Here is an 18,552-nt window from a genome sequence, read left to right as displayed (position 1 = left end):
AGGGTTGTAAAAGACCTCTACAAAGAAAACTACAAAATACAAGAATCCAAAAGAGGTCTATATAAATGGAATAACACACCGTGCTCATAGATAGGTAGACTCAACATTATGAAAATGACAATTGTACCCAAAGCAATTTACAAGTACAATGCAATCCCGATCCAAATACCAACAACATTCTTTAAAGAGATGGAGAAATTAATCATCAACTTTATATGGAAAGAGAAGAAGCCCCCATAAGTAAAGCACTATTGAAGAAGAAGAATAAAGTAGGAGGACTCGCACTACCTGACCTCAGAATCTACTATACAGCTACAGTAGTCAAAACAGCCTGGTACTGGTACAACGACAGACACTTTGACCAAGGGAATAGAATTGAGAACCCAGATGTAAATCCATCCACCTACGGTCACCTGATCTTCGACAAGGGCCCCAAGTCCATCAAATGGGGAAAAGATAGATTTTTAGCAAATGGTGCTGGCAAAACTGTATGTCCATCTGCAAAAAAAAATGAGGCCCCATACCTCATACCATATACAAAAACTAATTCAAAATGGATCAAAGACCTAAATATAAAGCCAAAAACTATAAAGTTCATAGAAGAAAAAATAGGAACAATGCTAGAGGCCCTCATACATGGCATTAGCAGGATACAAACCATAACAAAAAACACACAAACTCCAGAAGATAAGCTAGATAACTGGGATCTTTTAAAAATTAAACACTTATGCTCATCAAAAGACTTCACCAAAATAGTAAAAACAGAATCTACAGACTGGGAAAAAATTTTTGGCCATTATAAATCAAACAAATGTCTAATCTCTAAAATCTACAAGAAAATCCAACACCTCTACAACAAAAAGACAAATAATCCAGTGAAAAAATGGGCAAAGGAAATGAACAGACACTTCACCAAAGAGGACATTCAAGCGGCCAACAGACACATGAGGAAATGCTCAATGTCACTAGCCATTAGAGAAATTCAAATCAAAACCACAATGAGATACCAGCTCACCCTGACATTACTGGCTGGAATTAAAAAAAAAAAAACTGGAGATAACAAATGTAGGAGAGGCTGCAGGGAGATTGGAACTCTTATGCACTGCTGGTGGGAATGCAAAATGATACAATTTTGGAAAATGATATGGCACTTCCTTAGAAAGCTAAAAATGGAAATACCATACGATGGAGCAATGCCACTGCTAGGAATATATCTTAAAGAAATAAGAGTCATCACATGAATAGACATATGCACACCCATGTTCATTGTAGCATTGTTCACAATAGCAAAAAGATGGAAACCACCTAAATGCCCATCAACAGATGAATGGATAAACACACTATGGTACATATGCACAATGGAGTATTATGCAACGACAAAGAACAATGATGAACCTGTGAAGCATCTCATAACATGGATGAAACTGGAGGACATTATGCTGAGCAAAATAAGTCAATCACAAAGGGACGAATATTGTCTGAGACCACTACTGTAAAAACTCATGAAAAGGTTTATACAAAAAAAGAAACAATCTTTGATGGTTACGACAGAAGGGAGGGGTGGGGGGCGAAAAATACTACATAGACAATAGATAAGTGGTAACTTTGGTGAAGGGTAAGACAGTACACAATACTGGGGAAGCCAGAACAACTTGTACAAGGAAGGTCATGGAAGCTCCATAGACACATTCAAACTCCCTGAGGGACCGAATTGCTGGGCTGAGGGCTGTGGGGACCATGGTCTCGGGGAACATCTAGCTCAATTAGCATAACAGAGTTTATAAAGAAAATGTTCTACATTCTACCTTAGTAACTAGCGTCTGGGGTCTTAAAAGCCTGTGAGCAGCCATCTAAGATACTCCACTGGTCTCACCCCTTCAGGAACAAGGGAGAATGAAGAAAACAAGATACAGGAAAACGATTAGTCCAAAGGACTAATGGACCACAACTACCATGGCCTCCACCGGACTGAGTCCAGTACATCTAGATGGTGCTCGGCTACCACCACTGGCTGCTCTGACAGGGATCACAATACAGGGTCCCGGACAGAGCACGAGAAAAATGTAGAACAAAATTCTAACTCACAAAAAAAGACCAAACTTACGGGCCTGACAGAGACTGGAGAAACCCCGAGAGTATGGCCCCCAGACACTCTTTTAGCTCAGTAATGAAGTCACTCCCGAGGTTCACCCTTCGGCCAAAGATTAGCAGACGCATAAAACAAAACGAAACTAAAGGGGTACAACAGCCCAGGGAACAAGGACTAGAAGGCAGGAGGGGACAGGAAAGCTGGTAATAGGGAACCCAAGGTCAGCAAGGGACTGTTGACATGTCATGGAGTTGTAAACCAATGTCATAAAACAATATGTGTACTAACTGTTTAATGAGAAACTAATTTGTTCTGTAAACCTCCATCTAAAGGACAAAAAACCAAAAAGATTTGGTTGATGCTCAACCATTTCAGAAGGCAGCATATGATCAAGAACCAATGGTACTAGCAAAACAATGGAAACAACCTAGATGCCCATCAACAGATGAATGGATAAACAAACTATGGTACATACACACAGTGGAGTACTATGCAACGAGAAAGAACAATGATGAATCTGTGAAGTATCTCATAACATGGATGAAACTGGAGGACATTATTCTGAGTGAAATAAGTGAATCACAAAAGAACAAATATTGTAGGAGACCTCTATTGTAAAAACCCATGAAAAAGTTCACACACAAAATGTAACAATCTTTGTTGGTTACCAGGGATGGGAGGGGTTGGGAAATACTAAATAGGCAATAGATAAGTGGTATCTTGGGTGAAGCGTTGGACAGTACACTATACAGGGGAAACTAGCACAACTTGTACAAGGAAAGGTCATGGAAGCCCCATAGACCCATCCAAACTCCCTGAGGGACTGAATTGCTGGGCGGAGGGCTGTGGGGACCATGGTCTCATGGAACATCTAGCTCAATTGGCATGACACAGCTTATAAAGACAATGTTCTACATTCTACCTTGGTGAGTAGTATCTGGGGTCTTAAAAGCGTGTGAGCGGCCATCTAAGATACTCCACTGGTCTCAGCCCTTCAGGAGCAAGGGAGAATGAAGAGAACAGGATACAAGGAAAAGATTAGTCCAAAGAACTAATGGACCACAGCTACCAAGACCTCCACCGGACTGAGTCCAGTACAGCTAGATAGTGCCCAGCTACCACCGCTGACTGCTCTAACCAGGATCACAACAGAGGGCTCTGGACAGAGCTGGAGAAGTATGTAGAACATAATTCTAACTCACAAAAAAAAGACCAGATTTACCAGCCTAAAGGAGACTGGAGAAACCCCGAGAGTATGGCCCCCAGACACCCTTTTAGCTCAGTGGTGAAGTTATCTCCGAGGTTCACCGTTCAGCCTGGGAGTGGACAGCCCCGTAAAACCAAATGGGACTAACGAGGTACAGTAGTCCAGTGACAAGGGCCAGAAGGCAGAAGGGGACAAGGAAGCTGGTGATAGGGAACCCAAGGTTGAATAAGGATATTGTTGATGTGTTGTGAGATTGTTAACCATTGTCATAGCGCAACATGTGTAGTAACTGTTAAATGAGAAACTATTTTGTTCTGTAAGCCTTCATCTTAAGTGAGAATAACAGCACAATTGGAAGAGCGTAGTCAATGTCACTGAACTGTGTATGTAGAAATTTTTGAAACGGTGTATCTTTGGCTATGTGTATTTTCACCAAAAAAAAGGTTGAGAAGTTAGAGAGTTGACATGTTGTGGGGTTGTTAACCAATGTCATAAAACAATATGTGTACTACTGTTTCATGAGAAACTATTTGTTCTGTAAGCCTTCACCTGAAGTACAATAAAAAAAAGAACCAATGGTACTGAAGGAAGAAATTCAAGCTGCACTGAATGCATTGTCAAAAAAGAATGCTCCAGGAATTGATGGAATACCAATTGAGAAGTTTCAACAAATGGATGCAATGCTGGAAGTGCTCACTCATCTATGCCAAGAAATTTGGAAGATAGCTACCTGGCCAATCGACTGGAAGAGATCCATATATGTGCCCATTCCAAAGAAAAGTGGTGCAGTGGAGTGTGGAAGTTATCAAACAATATCATTAATATCACATGCAAGTAAAATTTTGCTGGAGAGCATTCAAAAGGGGTTGTAGCAGTACCTCAACAGGAAACTGCCAGAAATTTAAAATGGATTCAGAAAAGGATGTGGAACAAGGGATATCATTGTTGATGTCAGGGGGATCTTGGCTGAAAGCAGAGAATACCAGAAAGAAGTTTACCTGTGTTTTACTGATTGTGCAAAGGTATTCAACTATGTGGATCATAACAAATTATGATAACATTGCAAAGAATGTGAATTCCAGAGCACGTAACTGTGCTCGTGTGGAACCTGTACATAGACCCAGAGGCAATCATTCAAACAGAACAAGGGGATACTCCATGATTTAACATCAGAAAAGGTGTGTGTCAGGGTTTATCCTTTCACAATACTTATTCAATCTGTATGCTGAGCAAATAATCAGAGAATCTGGACTACATGAAGAGGAACAGGGCAACAGGTCTGGAGGAAGACTAACAACCTGTGATATGCAGATGGTAAAACTGTGCTTGTTAAAAGAGAAAAGGACTTGAAGCACTTACTGATGAAGATCAAAGACTACAGCCTTCAGTATGGATTACACCTCAACGTAAAGAAAATAAAAATCCTCACAACCAGACCAATAAGCACAATATCACGATAAATGGAGAAAAGACTGAGGTTGTCATGGATTTCATTTTACTTGGATCCACAAACAGCACCTGTGGAAGCAGTAGTCAAGAAATCAAATGACGTATTGCATTGAGCAAATCTGCTGCAAAAGATTTCTTTAGATTGTTAAAAAACAATGATGTCACTTTGAGGACTAAGGTGCACCTGACCCAATCGATGGTATTTTCAGTTGCTTCATATGCATGTGAAAGCTGGACAATGAATAAGGAAGATCGAAGAAGAATTGATGCCTTTGAATCATGGTGTTCGCAAAGAATACTGAGTATGCCATGGACTGCCAGAATAACAATAAATCTACTCGGGAAGAAGTACAGCCAGAATGCTCCTTAGAAGCGAAGATGGTGAGACTGTGTTTCATGTACTTTGGACATGTTATAAGGAGGGACCAGGCCCTGGAGAAGGACATCATGCTTGGTAAAGAAGAGAGTCAGCAAAAAAAAAAGGAAGACCCTCAATGAGATGGATTGACACAGTGGATGCAACAATGGGCTCAAACATAACAATGATGGTGAGAATGTCACAGGACTGGGCAGCATTATTTTCTGTTGTACACAGGGTTGCTATGAGTCAGAACCAACTCAACGCCACCTAACAACAACATGTTAGCCTACAAGTAATTGAAAGTGCTCTTGTGTAACCAAACAAGTCCAGAGGTAGGAGAGTGATCAGGTGTGGCTTGATCATAACAGGTCTTTATGTCTGCCCCAGGTCATTTAATTCTTGGGAGTTAAGTATCTCTATGAATACTGAGCTGGGCCAATCACTATGGACAATCTCAGGGTAAACCTTTCTAAAGAAAGAGAAGCTCCAGTACTGGTACAGAAAACTGAGCTCTCAGCTCCCCAAAGCACAGCACTAAAAAGTGGCTTCTTGTAGCTCTATGTCCCAGGACAAGGTGAGGGAGATTACAGTCAAACACAGAGGAGATTTTACTCCTTCTTATTCTGAAATTGCATTCTCTTGTGTTCTGTGCTTCAGCCACTCAGGCCTTTGCTCAGTTCTTCCAACAGCAGAGGTTCCCTCCCTCCTAACTCTGCTGGGAATGATCCATGATAAGTGTTGTTTATTCATGTAGACAATCCTCTATCTAGGCACAGGGGATATAGTAGAGAACAGAACCAAGCAGAAAATGATCTTTGCTCTCATGGACTTGACACTCAAGTTATCCCACACCAGTTCCTATCCAGTCGACACCAACTTATGAAGACTCCGTGTGTGTCAAAGCAGAACTGGGCTCCGGAAGGTTTCAGTGACTGAGTTTTTAGAAGTAGCTTGCCAGGTCTTTCTTCTGAAGCATCTCTGGGTGGACTCATATCTCCAACCTTTCAGTTAGCAGCCAAATGTGTTAACCATTTGCACCAACCAGGGACTCCTTACACTCCAGTAGACATGCACAAACAAAATTTTAAAAGTAAAATATATGGTATGACACTAGAGCAAGAGAGAAATAAGGCAGGAACGTGGATAGGGAGTCCTAGGGTAGTCAGAGAGGCCTCATAGCAAAGATGAAGCTTCAGTGAAGATGTGAAGGCAGAGAGGGAAGGAGCCCTGGGAATGTCTGGAAAAGAGTGCTTTATGGGAAGTGGCTAGGTCTTCCCCCTAGACCAGCAGAATGTGGAACTAGATGGCTGGCTCAGATGAAGGAACAATATTTTAGAATTTCTCTAATAAAATGTTTTAAAATTAATTTTCAAGATCTGACTAGTCACAAGAAACTATATAAATATCCAACCGTGGTTATATGTCATGGCGCATCCATGAAATTTATTAGAGTCTAATCACCAGAAACCATGGATTTGGAAGACTATTTAATAAGGTGGCAAACTTGACAAACACATTCAAAATAAAATGTTGAGTAGGGAAACAGAATGAAAAATTCTATTGCAGTTTGTCCACTTCAATAACCTCTTTAGCATCTAGAACAGTCCTTGGTACATGATAGGCACATAATAAATAGTAACTGTTGAATCTAAGGATGATGGAAAACATTAACTTTTTGTTGGCTCTCAGTGACGGAATTTTTGATAACTATCTGTGGTTTCCAAATTTTCTACATTGAAAATTTAAAAAATTATTTATTTTTTAAAAGGGTGTGATCTCCTCTGCCATTGGACACATCTGGCAGCATCTGCCCTGATATGATCTCTTAGTCTGGAAGCTCTGCTGAAACCTATTTAGCCTCACAGTAACAGACAAGCCACTTCTTACAGAGGGGAGGTGGCTGCACATGCAGTGAGTTGGCTGGGAATTTAACCCAGTTCTCCCACATAGAAAGAAGAATTCTAGCACTGAACTACCACTGTTCTCAGTATGATCTTAAAACCAAAAATGTGGAGTCGATATGATCTTAGTGGTTACCAAAAGTCACCTGGCCTGAGGTTTTTACCATCAGGAACCATCTTATGGAGTCTCACGCATATTAATTATCTTAAGGAAATTACTGCCTAAGAGGAACAAGGTATTGTCTAAGAACTGCTATTTACTGTGTGCAGATTTGGGGGCCAGAAAATGTGCTATTCTTTCACTTTAGGGGTTCTCAACTTTGGCTGAACATTAGAATCACCTGGGAGCTGTACCCCTGGCCAATTAAATCAAATTTTGGGGGATGAAGTCTAGGCATCACTGATTTTTAAAGCTCCCCAGATGATTCCAATATGCAGCCTGGGTTGAAAATGACTGTTTTATGTTTAGTTTATTTTATTTTATTCTCTGAGGTAGGGATTTCAATTCCCAAATATTAGTGTAGAGAAGGAACTGAGATTCAAAGACGTCAGAGTCAGTTTGCCTAAGGTCATATGATCATAACTGGGAGAGCAGGTGACTGAACCCCAGATTTGACTGAAATCATTTGACCTGATATTTTTACTGGAAGCAGCAGATACTCAGAGACGGCACTGGAAGGAGTTATCCTGAGGCCCAGGCTGGTTAGTTCTCAAGATGAGGTTCTGACTTGAGTCAGTTCTTAAGATGAGATTCTGACTTGAGTCAGTTCCCAAGATGAGGTTCTGACTTGAGTCAGTTCCCAAGATGACGTTCTTATATCTGCTTTGGGCTCTTTCCAGGGCTCTACCCTGTGCTGTTGAGACAGGATAATGGAGGACAGTACACATGCACGCACACACACACACACATGCACACACATGCACACAAAACCTGGGGCTGTGAGTTCTATCTATGACTCAGATTCAGTAAGAATTCCAGGTCTAGTCCCATCTTGGTGAGATGCTGGGGCATCCTCTCATGCCAGCCGCTCGCCTCTGGGTGTAGCAGGGTCCCCCTTTACTCAAAGGCGGATGAGTATGCAGGGCCATTCAATGAAGGTTTGAGCAACTCTGCCATTGGACACATCTGGGTGCATCTGCCCTGATATGATCTTGTCTTAGTCTTGAAGCTCTGCTGAAGTCTATTCAGCATCATAGTAACACACAAGTCTCCACTGACAGAGGGTAGTGGCTGCACATGAGGTGCATGGACTGGGAAATTGAACCCACCCCTCTGCATAGTGTGCCTGACCCAAGCCATGGTGTTTTCATTCACCTCATAAGCATGTGGAAGCCGGACAATGAATAAGGAAGTCTGAAGAAAAATTGCTACCTTTGAATTATGGTTTTGGCAAAGAGTATTGCATATACTATGCCCTGCCAAAAGAATGAACAAATCCGCCTTGGAAGAAGTAGAGTCAGAATGCTCCTTAGAAGCAAGATGGCAAGACTCTGTCTTACATACTTTGGACGTATTATCAAGAGAGATCAGTTCCTGGAGAAGGACATCATGTTTGGTAAAGTAGAGGGTCAGCGAAAAAGATGAAGACCCTCAATGAGATGGATTGACACAGTGGCTGCAACAATGGGCTTAAACATAACAAAGATTGTGAGGATGGTGCAGGATTGGGCAGGCTTTCATTCTGTTGTACATAGGGTCACTGTGAGTCAGAACTGACTCAATAGCTTCTAACAACAACTCTGCATAGAAAGCAAGAGTCTGCATGGGGTGAATGAATGGGATCTGAGCAAAGTCTTAGGTCCAGACCAGCATCACTTCTGACTATACAATTATCGGGGACCTGCTCACTGTTGGTTGACCACCCTCACTGGTTGGCAGTGACAAAGACAAGTGGGTGCTGCGTCAGCTGCCCCTTGGCTCTGCTGATGAGAAGTCTCTGCTGGGTTGGAAGCTCCTGGTTCATCAGTCTCACACTGTCAGGCCTCCTTCCTTTTTCCTCAACCCAACTGCCTTCTTTCTCATCTTAAAGTGGGAAAACTGATCTGCATATGTCCATTAGCATCCTCCTTCTATGTCACATTTTGGAAAATGGTAGCAGAGTTTGTGGCCTTTGCTTCCTGGTTCTGCAGTGGGTGACTCACGCCTTGTGCCAGGAATAGGCCTTCTGGGTCCTACCCATTTTGCCCTATTGACTCAGGATACAAGTCCAATATGGAGAGGAAACCAAGATGACTGATAAAGTAACATCTCCCTGTGGCAAAGACAATAGGCTGAGAACCTCCACATGACCTTTAAAACACTTCGTCTCTCCCCTGGGTGAATGTATGTGAAAGTGAGCTGGGTCTTATTAATATTACTGTGGCTATTATCCCAGCTTTAGTCTTCCTTTACTAAAGCTTGAAAGAAATCTCCTGGCCAGAAGCCTGCCCCTCTAACAACTAATGTCCTTTTTAGGCAAGTCCAAGAATTCCCTCGGAGGGCTGCATAAACCACTGAGCCCTCTGTGTCCAGGGTCACCTTTAGGCTCAGCTGAGCTGGTGAATGCCAATGAGTTGGAGCACCATGAAAACTCAGCTTATGTATGTCAGGCAGCAGAGCCCAGGCCCCCACCTCTGCTGCCTACCCTGATCCAAGTGGAGTGGGTTTGCGTTACTGAGGGACCGCTCCAGAATTGTTCACACGGGAACCTGTCCATCCGGGATTCTCAACATGATAAAAGCTCTGGCCAGGCGTTTTGCAAGCTAGCTTTTTTCTCCTGCATATAACCATTTACAGATTGGATATTCGTCTCTCTGACATGAGGGAAAACAATAGCACAGAGGCTCATGAAATTGCAGAATCACGGAACACAGCTCTCTGTGCCCTTTCTTCAGGCACACCCTCTAAGCTCCATGCACGAGCTCAGTTCTTCATTGTTCTCAGGGCGTTTTGCCCAGAAGTGAACTTCAAAGAAATAGGAACATAAAGATCCACATGTCAACAGGTCAATAGAATACCCTAAAAATCTCCCTGGAATGGGACGTCCGACACACCTTAAACATAAACTTCCCCACCCCGGTCCCATTGCCTTGGCTTAAGCCAGTTGAGAATTTGGTCTTCTACTAAAACACACATCTATCTGGGAAAGGTTTGGCTCCTGCTGAGTTATCAGCATCTCTTTGGGAGGCAGTTGAGTGTACAGAGAGCTCCCTGCATTCAAACTCGAGCTCCAGAAATTGCTAAACAGGTAAATTTAGCCATGTTCCTTAACTTCTCTGGGTCTCAGCTTCCCCATCAGTAAAATGGAAGTTATAATAATATCTGCCTCATAGGTGTGGAGTCCTTGGGTGGTACAAACAGTTAACACCCTTGGCTGCTAACTGAAAGGTTGGAGGTAAAGCCCACCCAGAGATGCCTTAAAAGAAAGGCTTGGCAATCTACTTCAGAAAAACCAGCCATTGAAAAATCCTATGGAGCACAGTTCTACTCTGACACACATGGAGTTGCCCTGAGTTGGAACTGACTCGACAGCAGCTGGTAATTGGTATAAGGTGTTGTAAGGATTAATTGACGTAATCCTTATAAAGTGCTTAGAACAGTGCCTGGCACACAGTCAGTGCTCAATAAATGTACTTCTTTTATTTCTTAAGTAGGCTTTGATCAGGAGAGAAATTTGGGCAGAATGGGACTCTTCTGGGGAAAAGGAACAGAGCAGAGGGTGGAAAAGGACATAGAGAAAGAGAAACTGGGGGTACTGAAGTCAAAGTGCCATCTTGAAATTGTGCCCTGGCATTTCCTGCAGATGCTCAAACCCAGGTAGAGATGTGGATGCAGGGGCCAGCAACAGAAGTGACAGTACCAGTGGCAGGCTGCTAGAAGGATGTGTGAATGGGATAAATAGCACTCTGTATGTTTGAGGGGCTAAAAATTACTTTAAAATTATGAACATAATGAAGCCTTCTGTAGAAAATTCAAACCAAAGAAAAATAAATCTTTAAAATCATTTAATTTTGATGTATTTTATTCCAGTCTTTTTTTTCCATGCACAACTTATATCCATAATACGCATTTGGGCCCACTTTATATCCAATTTTAACAATATTTGGATCATATTTTAAACTACTTTTTCCCATTTAATACAGCTTGAGCACTTTCCCCTCATTAAATATGGCTCTTAATGGCTACATTATATTCTATCATATGGATTCATTTATCCAATTTTCTATAAACTTTTAGGCTGTTTCTAATTTTTTACTATTATAAATCATGCAGCAATGAGCATCGTTGTACATAAACCTTTACTTGCATGTCTAGTAACTTCCTTAGGACAAATTCCTAGAAGTGGATTTACTGGATCAAGAGTTATACTCATTTTGAAGGCTCGTGATACATATTGCCGTTTTTCTTGGTATGAAAGCACATGCACAGAGGAATGGCACAGTCATAATTCAAGCAAAAGTTCATGAAAATATAACACCCTTCCTTCCTTCCTTTCTTACCTTGAATAAATAGGTCTTACCCTTCTATACTGAGCCCAAGCATCACCACCCCTAGGAAGACTTCCCCCAACCTTCCAGCCTGACCTGTTGTTGTCGGGTGCCATGGAGTCAATTCTGAGCCATAGCAACCCCATGTGACAGAGTAGAACTGCCCCATAGGGTTTTCTAGACTGTAATCTTTACAGGAAGGAGTCCTGGTGGAGCAGTGGTTAAAGTGCTTGGCTGCTAACCTGAAGGTCAGCAGTTCTAACCCACCAGCTACTCCGCGGGACAAGGTGTTACATTCTGCTTCCGTAAAGATTCATAGCCTTGGAAACCCTATGAGGCAGTTCTACCCGGACCTATAGGGTTGCTATGAGTCGAAATGGACTCGGCAGCAATGAGGTAATCTTTACAGGAGCGGATTGCCAGGTCTTTCTCCCGTGGAACCAATGGGTGGGTTTGAACCACCAACCTTTTGGTTAGCAGGTGAGTGCTTAACCATTGCACCACAAGGGCTCCTTCCAGCCTGATTTAGAGGCCCCTTTTTTTTTATAATCTCATAGCCTCTTGCCCTTCCCTCTACTACAGCATTCAGCATAGCATATTGTACCTGGCGGTTTACCTGGTTAGACTAGAAACACCTTAAGGATAGAATAATCTCTATAGTCCCGGCACCTGGCACATAATAGCTGCTCAATAGGTTGATTGAGTGAATGCAAAGCAAGTACCCCAGTGGGCAGTCCATATCAGAGCACATACAGTGCACTGCTCTACTCACATGGGCACACCACTCCAGATGATGTGCCCCAGCAGGATCCTCCCAGCCCTTCTACTGACCTCTAATCCAAAAAAAACCTAAACCTGTTCCTGTCGAGTTGATGCCGTCTCATAGTGACCCTATGGGACAGAGTTGAACTGTCCCATAGGGTTTCCAAGGAGTGGCTGGTGGACTTGAACTGCCGACCTTTTGGTTAGCAATCGAGCTCTTAACCACTGCACCACCAGGCCAATGGAAATGCTAGCCCAGGGGCTGTACAGTGAAACCTACGTGCCTTAGGTATCTAGTGCTGCTGTAACAGAAATACCACAGGTGGGTGGCTTTAACAAACATAAATTTATTCTCTCGCAGTCTAGGAGGCTAGAAGTCTGAATTCAGGGTGCCAGCTCCAGGAGAAGGCTTTCTCTCTCTGTTGGCTCTGGAGGAAGGTCCTTGCCACCAATCTTCCCCTGCTCTAGGAGCTTCTCAGTGCAGAGACCCCAGGTCCAAGGGACACACATGCTCCTGACTCTGCTTTCTTGTTCGTATGAGGTCCCCCTGTCTCCCTGCTCGCTTCTCTCTTTTACATCTCAAAAGATATTGCCTTAAAACAAAACCTAATCTTGTAGATTGAGTCCTGCCTCAGTAACATAACTACCTCTAATCCTGCCTCATTAACATCATAGAGAAGGATTTACAATACATAGAAAAATCACGTCAGATGACAAAACAGTGGACAATCACACAATACTGGGAATCAGGGCCTACCCAAGTTGACACACATTTTTGGGGGACACAATTCAATCCATAACATTATGAGAGCCAGAACTCCACGGGACTGCCTTGTTTTTCCGGGTCTTGCAAGTTTTCCGCCTTTGACAGTCTCACCACTTTCCTATTGCTCTCTATTATTGGAAAATATATGAGTTTTCCTTCTCTGACAGGTTTCCTTCTTACACAGGTTCATGTTTTCTCAGGTTTTGCTATACTTCCTCTTACAGAAGGCTGCCTTATATACAGGATAGAGGAAAACTAACCTACAAGGCTTGTTTGATAGAAGCCAAGACTCTTGACAATCTTAACTCCTGGTCAGACGTGTCAGGAGAAAATGGCCGTTAACAGCCCACAGCAGACCAGAAACGGGATCACAGATTCTTAAAATTGAAAGGAAATTAGACTATCTTGGGTTCCAGGCAAACATATCAAGGCTTAGAGGAATACAGATAATAATTATAATAATTATATATATGTATCTACCCGCACCTTCTCCTTGCTTAAGGAGCTCTGGTGGCGAAGTGGTTAAAGTGATAGACTGCTAACCTTTGGTCAGCGCTTTGAAACCACCCACAGCTCCATGGGAGAAAGAGGTGGCAGCCTGCATCCGTAGAGATTTATAGCCTTGGAAACCCTGTGGGGTCGCTAAGAGTCGGAATCGACTAGATGGCAGTGGGTCTCCTCACTTATTAATTATCTTGTTATCTGACGTTTTGCATTTACGATAACAGTGGAAAAATCTACTGAGCAATTATTTTGCACATTAACCATGTGCATCTGGCAGTAATGAATGCCACGTTGTGAGGGAGAGTAAGGCTGGCTGTGATGGTTAAGATTATGTGCCAACTTGGCTTGGCCATGATTCTCAGTGGTTTAACCAAAAATCTGTCGCCATCGAGTCGATTCTGACTCATAGCGACCCTATAGGACAGAGCAGAACTGCCCCATAGGGTTTCTAAGGCTATAAATCTTTATGGAAGCAGACTGCCACATCTTTCTCCGGTGGAGCGGACTGGTGGGTTCAAACCGCTGACCTTTGGGTTAGCAGCTGAGCTTTTAACCACTGCACCAACAAGCTCCTTCCCGTAAACATGATAGCCTAGGAAACCCTATTGGGCAGTTCTACTCTGTCATATAGGGTCACTTTGAGTCGGAATAGACTTGACAGCACACAACAACAAGATAGTAAGGGAAGCAAAGTAGTCGGTAAACAAGAGCCCCTTAACTGCAGGCAACGGGTGTGTGTGCTTAGCATGCGCTCTCCACCCTCCTTTCCTTACCATTTCACTGAATCAGCAGCAGCGAATTGGCACAAGCACCTCTCCTCATGGCCAGCCAAGAGCCTGGCTGACAGACCCAAACAGTCCCCCACCTCCTATCTGTTGAGACAAATCTTCTCCTCTCACCCCACTGAAGACAAGCTCCTTAATGGATTTCTTATGGCTCAGCATATCCCTGGGCCAATCACGTAGCCCTGAGTTCAAATTTTTCAAACCTTGGTGCTGCCATTTCCTGGTATGTGACCACTGGCAATCATTACAGCTCGTTGAGTCCTGAGTTTCTCTTTTGAGAATTAAGGGTAATGCCTATTTCATATGGGTGGTCTGAGAATGAAAAGAGATTAGTTTACTAATTGCTTACTACAGTGCCTGTCACGTAGGAGGTGTCAATTAATGAACTCATTCATCCGAAAATGTAAAAAGAATGCTAAATAAATAAATAGATACATCTACGTCTGCGCGTGTGTGTGTGCGTGCATGCATGTGTATCCATGCACAAGAAATAAGATGTATGGCTTGCATCCAGAGTTTTCACAGTCCAGTGGGGGACAAGATAGACACGTTGTTGTGGTATGTTGGTTGTAACTCATAGTGACCCTACAGGACAAAGCAGAACTGCCCCATAGGATTTCCAAGGAGTGACTGGTGGATTTGAACTGCCAACCTTTGTGTTAGCAGCCAAACTCTTAACCACTGTGCCACCAGAACTCCAATTATAATGTAGTGAGTGCTAAAACAGGAGAAAGGACACAGTACTTTGGGTTCACAGATGAGGGGAAACTAATCCAGTTTGAGTGGTCAAGGAAGACTTCCAGGTGAAATCACTTCTACGTTGGATCTTTCAGGAATAACAGGAACTGGGTGGGTAAAAGATAAAGTAAAAAAAAATTCTATTGCAGAAGGAGTAGCAAGTACAAAGGCTTCAGGAAGGGAGAACACTAAAGGAAATCAGGAAATGAACATCATTTAATATTGCAGAGTTACAAATAGGAAGAAGTGTAAAAAAATTACTTATTGATGTAATTGTTAGGTATGGGTATGACTATTATGATGAGATGTGTCAGACAAAACACATTTTTGCATTAGCATCCATAGCCTATTTTCCTCCCCCAATTGCTAAGGAAAATTCTGGTTGCCACGCATCTTTTTCCCTTCCCTTCCTGAGACTTAAAGGGAAAACTGAGGTAATCAGTGGAGATGTGCTGAAGAAGGTAGGGCATAATTCACTGGAGAGATGAGAATCCAGGGGAGAGAGAGACTGGTAATAAGGGATGGACATAGGCCAGCTTTGGTGTTTTCCTAAGAAGCTGGAGTAAAGATTTAAATTTGTGTCAAAACTGTCAACTAATAGTTCCTTGAATTTGATTCCATGCCACGAGTAGACTTATTGGGCCTGGTTTTATATAGCTTTCACATATATGTATAAATCCAAACTTTCTTCTTCAGCCAGACAATTTTATTTATTGTCCCTTCAAAATATGAATCTCTAACCCTTTACTTATGCAGTTTGTCCTGCCTGGAATGCTTCCCCCACTTCTCTAAATCCGTCCCATCCTCCAAGGCCTAGCTTATGCTCTGTGTACTCCATAAAGCTGTCCCAGCCAGGAGGAATGCCCCTTTGATGAATTTAATGCATTTGTTGTCTGCATCATAGATTTAGTACTTATCTTCCAGAAAATCTTCATGACAACATCAAAGAAAAATATATAGAAGAAAATGCATCACCCCCTTAAGACTGCTGCTATAAAAGAACAAGTATTTATGCATAATCCCTTCCAATCCTTAACTCTGGGTATAGATGATCAATAATATTGCAGCCATGGTTGGAATTTTGATTTCATCTCCTGACTTTCTGCCTTACTTTGTTAATGACATTTTTATCTCTAGAGTGCTTGTCCCCTCTATATTTTTAGCTTTTTCAGAGCATGAGGTTTTATAAGATTGTAATCTTAAATCCATAGCAGAGGGCAGTGTCTTGAATAGACAAGATGCTCTATAAGTTAATTACTTGAGCAGCTTAAAGCTCCCTAGAGAAAGGCTGTGTCATTTTTTCTTTTAAATCTCCCCAACAACTTAACAAGGGTCACAAACTTGAACGCCTTTAGGAGCGACGCAGATGTTATAAGTGCATTAAACAGGCCAGGTGTAAGACAATATGGAGAGGTTCCGTAACGTGCTCCAGCCGGTGTTACAAAAGCCCATTGTTATATTGTCAAGAATTTTGTGAGCCAGTTTAAGCAAAGCTTTTATGAACCAACCATTGAATAAATTATATCAAAAACAAAGCTAATAGATACTCAAAAGTCACTTCTGAATTAATTTGCTACATTTTGCTCTTTTCTGTGCTTTGGAGGCTATTTTCACCACCCATCTGTCATACTGTGGTGGCTTCCGCGTTGCTATGACGCTGGAAGCTATGCCACAGGTATTTCAAATACCAGCAGGGTAGCCCATGGTGGACGGGTTTCAGTGGAGCTTCCAGACTAAGACAGACTAGGAAGAAAGGCCTGGCAATCTACTTCCAAAAATTAGCCAATGAAAATCTTAGGGATCACAACAGAATATTGTCCAGTATGATGCTGGAAGATGAGCCCCCCAGGTTGGAAGGAACTCAAAATAAACAGTGGTCACAACAATGGCCTCTACCATACCAACAGTTGTGATGATGACACAGGACCAGGTAAGACTTCCTTCTGTTATGAGCAATGACTATTTTTAGTATAAGTATATCCCAAATATTGTACAGGACATAATTAACACTTAAAATTTATTTGTTGTTTATCCGAAATTCACGCTTAGCTGAGCATCCTATGTTTGTATTTGCTAAATCTGGCAACCTCAGACATATGCCTTTATTGTTCCACTTTTATCTTACTTGTTAACATAAGCAAAAATGTCAACAAATATTCAAGTTTAAACTACACTTGTTTGTCAGATGCAACCATAGGTTGGCTGAGGATACAAGAGTTTGATAAAAATCAGTGAAATAATCCTGGGAGAATCAATTGGCTTATGAACTTTGTAATTAAAGAGCAATGCATATTTTATTATTATTTATAAATCTTACACTATGTGTCCTTTATATCTGAAAAAATATAATAAATGATGTGTACACATATTTGTACACACACACACATACAAACATTTTATTATTTTTTGGAAAGCTTTTTGTTAAATATTCATCAGCAAACCACAGGAGATGTTGAGATGGTGATACCCTGTTCCTCAAAAATGCATGCAAACTCAATTCATGTTTTTAAACACTGTCCTTCCAAACAAAACTTTAACCCATCCCCCTTCAACAGCCATTTTGCAGTCTCTGATCCAGAACTAGTCAAGGTCAGAGTCCAACTGAGCAATAATGACAGGGATCACACTATTGAGAAATCAGCCAGGTCCAATCATCTAAACACAAGCAACTGAAGTGAATTTTCTCTCTGCTTAAAAGTTAACTTTAAAAAGAATAAAAGTAACAAGATCACCCCCCTCCCCAGTCCCTCATCCTCTTTGTGAGCCAATCCAACCATCTGAACTATTATATATCCACGCCCATCTCCACCCAATTACCCACCCAAGCTGAAAGGCGTCTCTGGGTGCCATCAGGCTCTGACAGATGGGACCCATAACCATAAGCAGATCGCATCCTTATTCTTGCCACAGTAGTGTAACAACTTGGGAAGCTTGATGCAGTTGGAGGGCCTGCCTAGTTATGCCTCTGCTGCTCTTCTCCCTGACGAGAGACATGTGAGCTGTGCTCAGGGCAGCCTTGGGCCCTGCAGAGAAGGTCCCTCTGAATCTTCATGGATGAACATATGAGAAGCAGGAAGCACGTCAATGAGGCAACGTCATTAGCTTGTCTCATCCTGAGAGAGAAGACTGGCAAGGGTAGTAATGAAGACAAGCGAGGCCTTCAATCCAGATGCCTAGAAAGAGCCAGGGGCTCCAGACAGACCAGGTTCCCACATTCTGGGTTTAGCTCAGCTCCCACTTGGTTCTCATGCCATACACTTGTTTTGTATTAGTAACGAGAGAATCAGCAGACTTCAGAGCAATAAATACTCTGCTGCTTATTTTATGGGTTCTCTCTCTTTCTCCCCTCAAGCCCCAAAATGAGCAAAGACACAACAGAGTCTCAATTTTTAAGTAAAGGGAAGAAATTAGTAGAAGCTTGGCCCCGATTGTAGGATATTAAACTTTGTATTTGGGTGTAATTAGAGGAGATGCAAGGGCAAGGCAAGTAACAAATAAGTGAAGCAGGTTGTTACTTTATAGT

Source organism: Trichechus manatus, unplaced genomic scaffold (assembly GCF_000243295.1).
Source record: "Trichechus manatus latirostris isolate Lorelei unplaced genomic scaffold, TriManLat1.0 scaffold00011, whole genome shotgun sequence".
Taxonomy (NCBI): domain Eukaryota; kingdom Metazoa; phylum Chordata; class Mammalia; order Sirenia; family Trichechidae; genus Trichechus; species Trichechus manatus.
The sequence above is the reverse complement of the archived record's forward strand: the minus strand, read 5'-3'. Positions refer to the sequence as shown.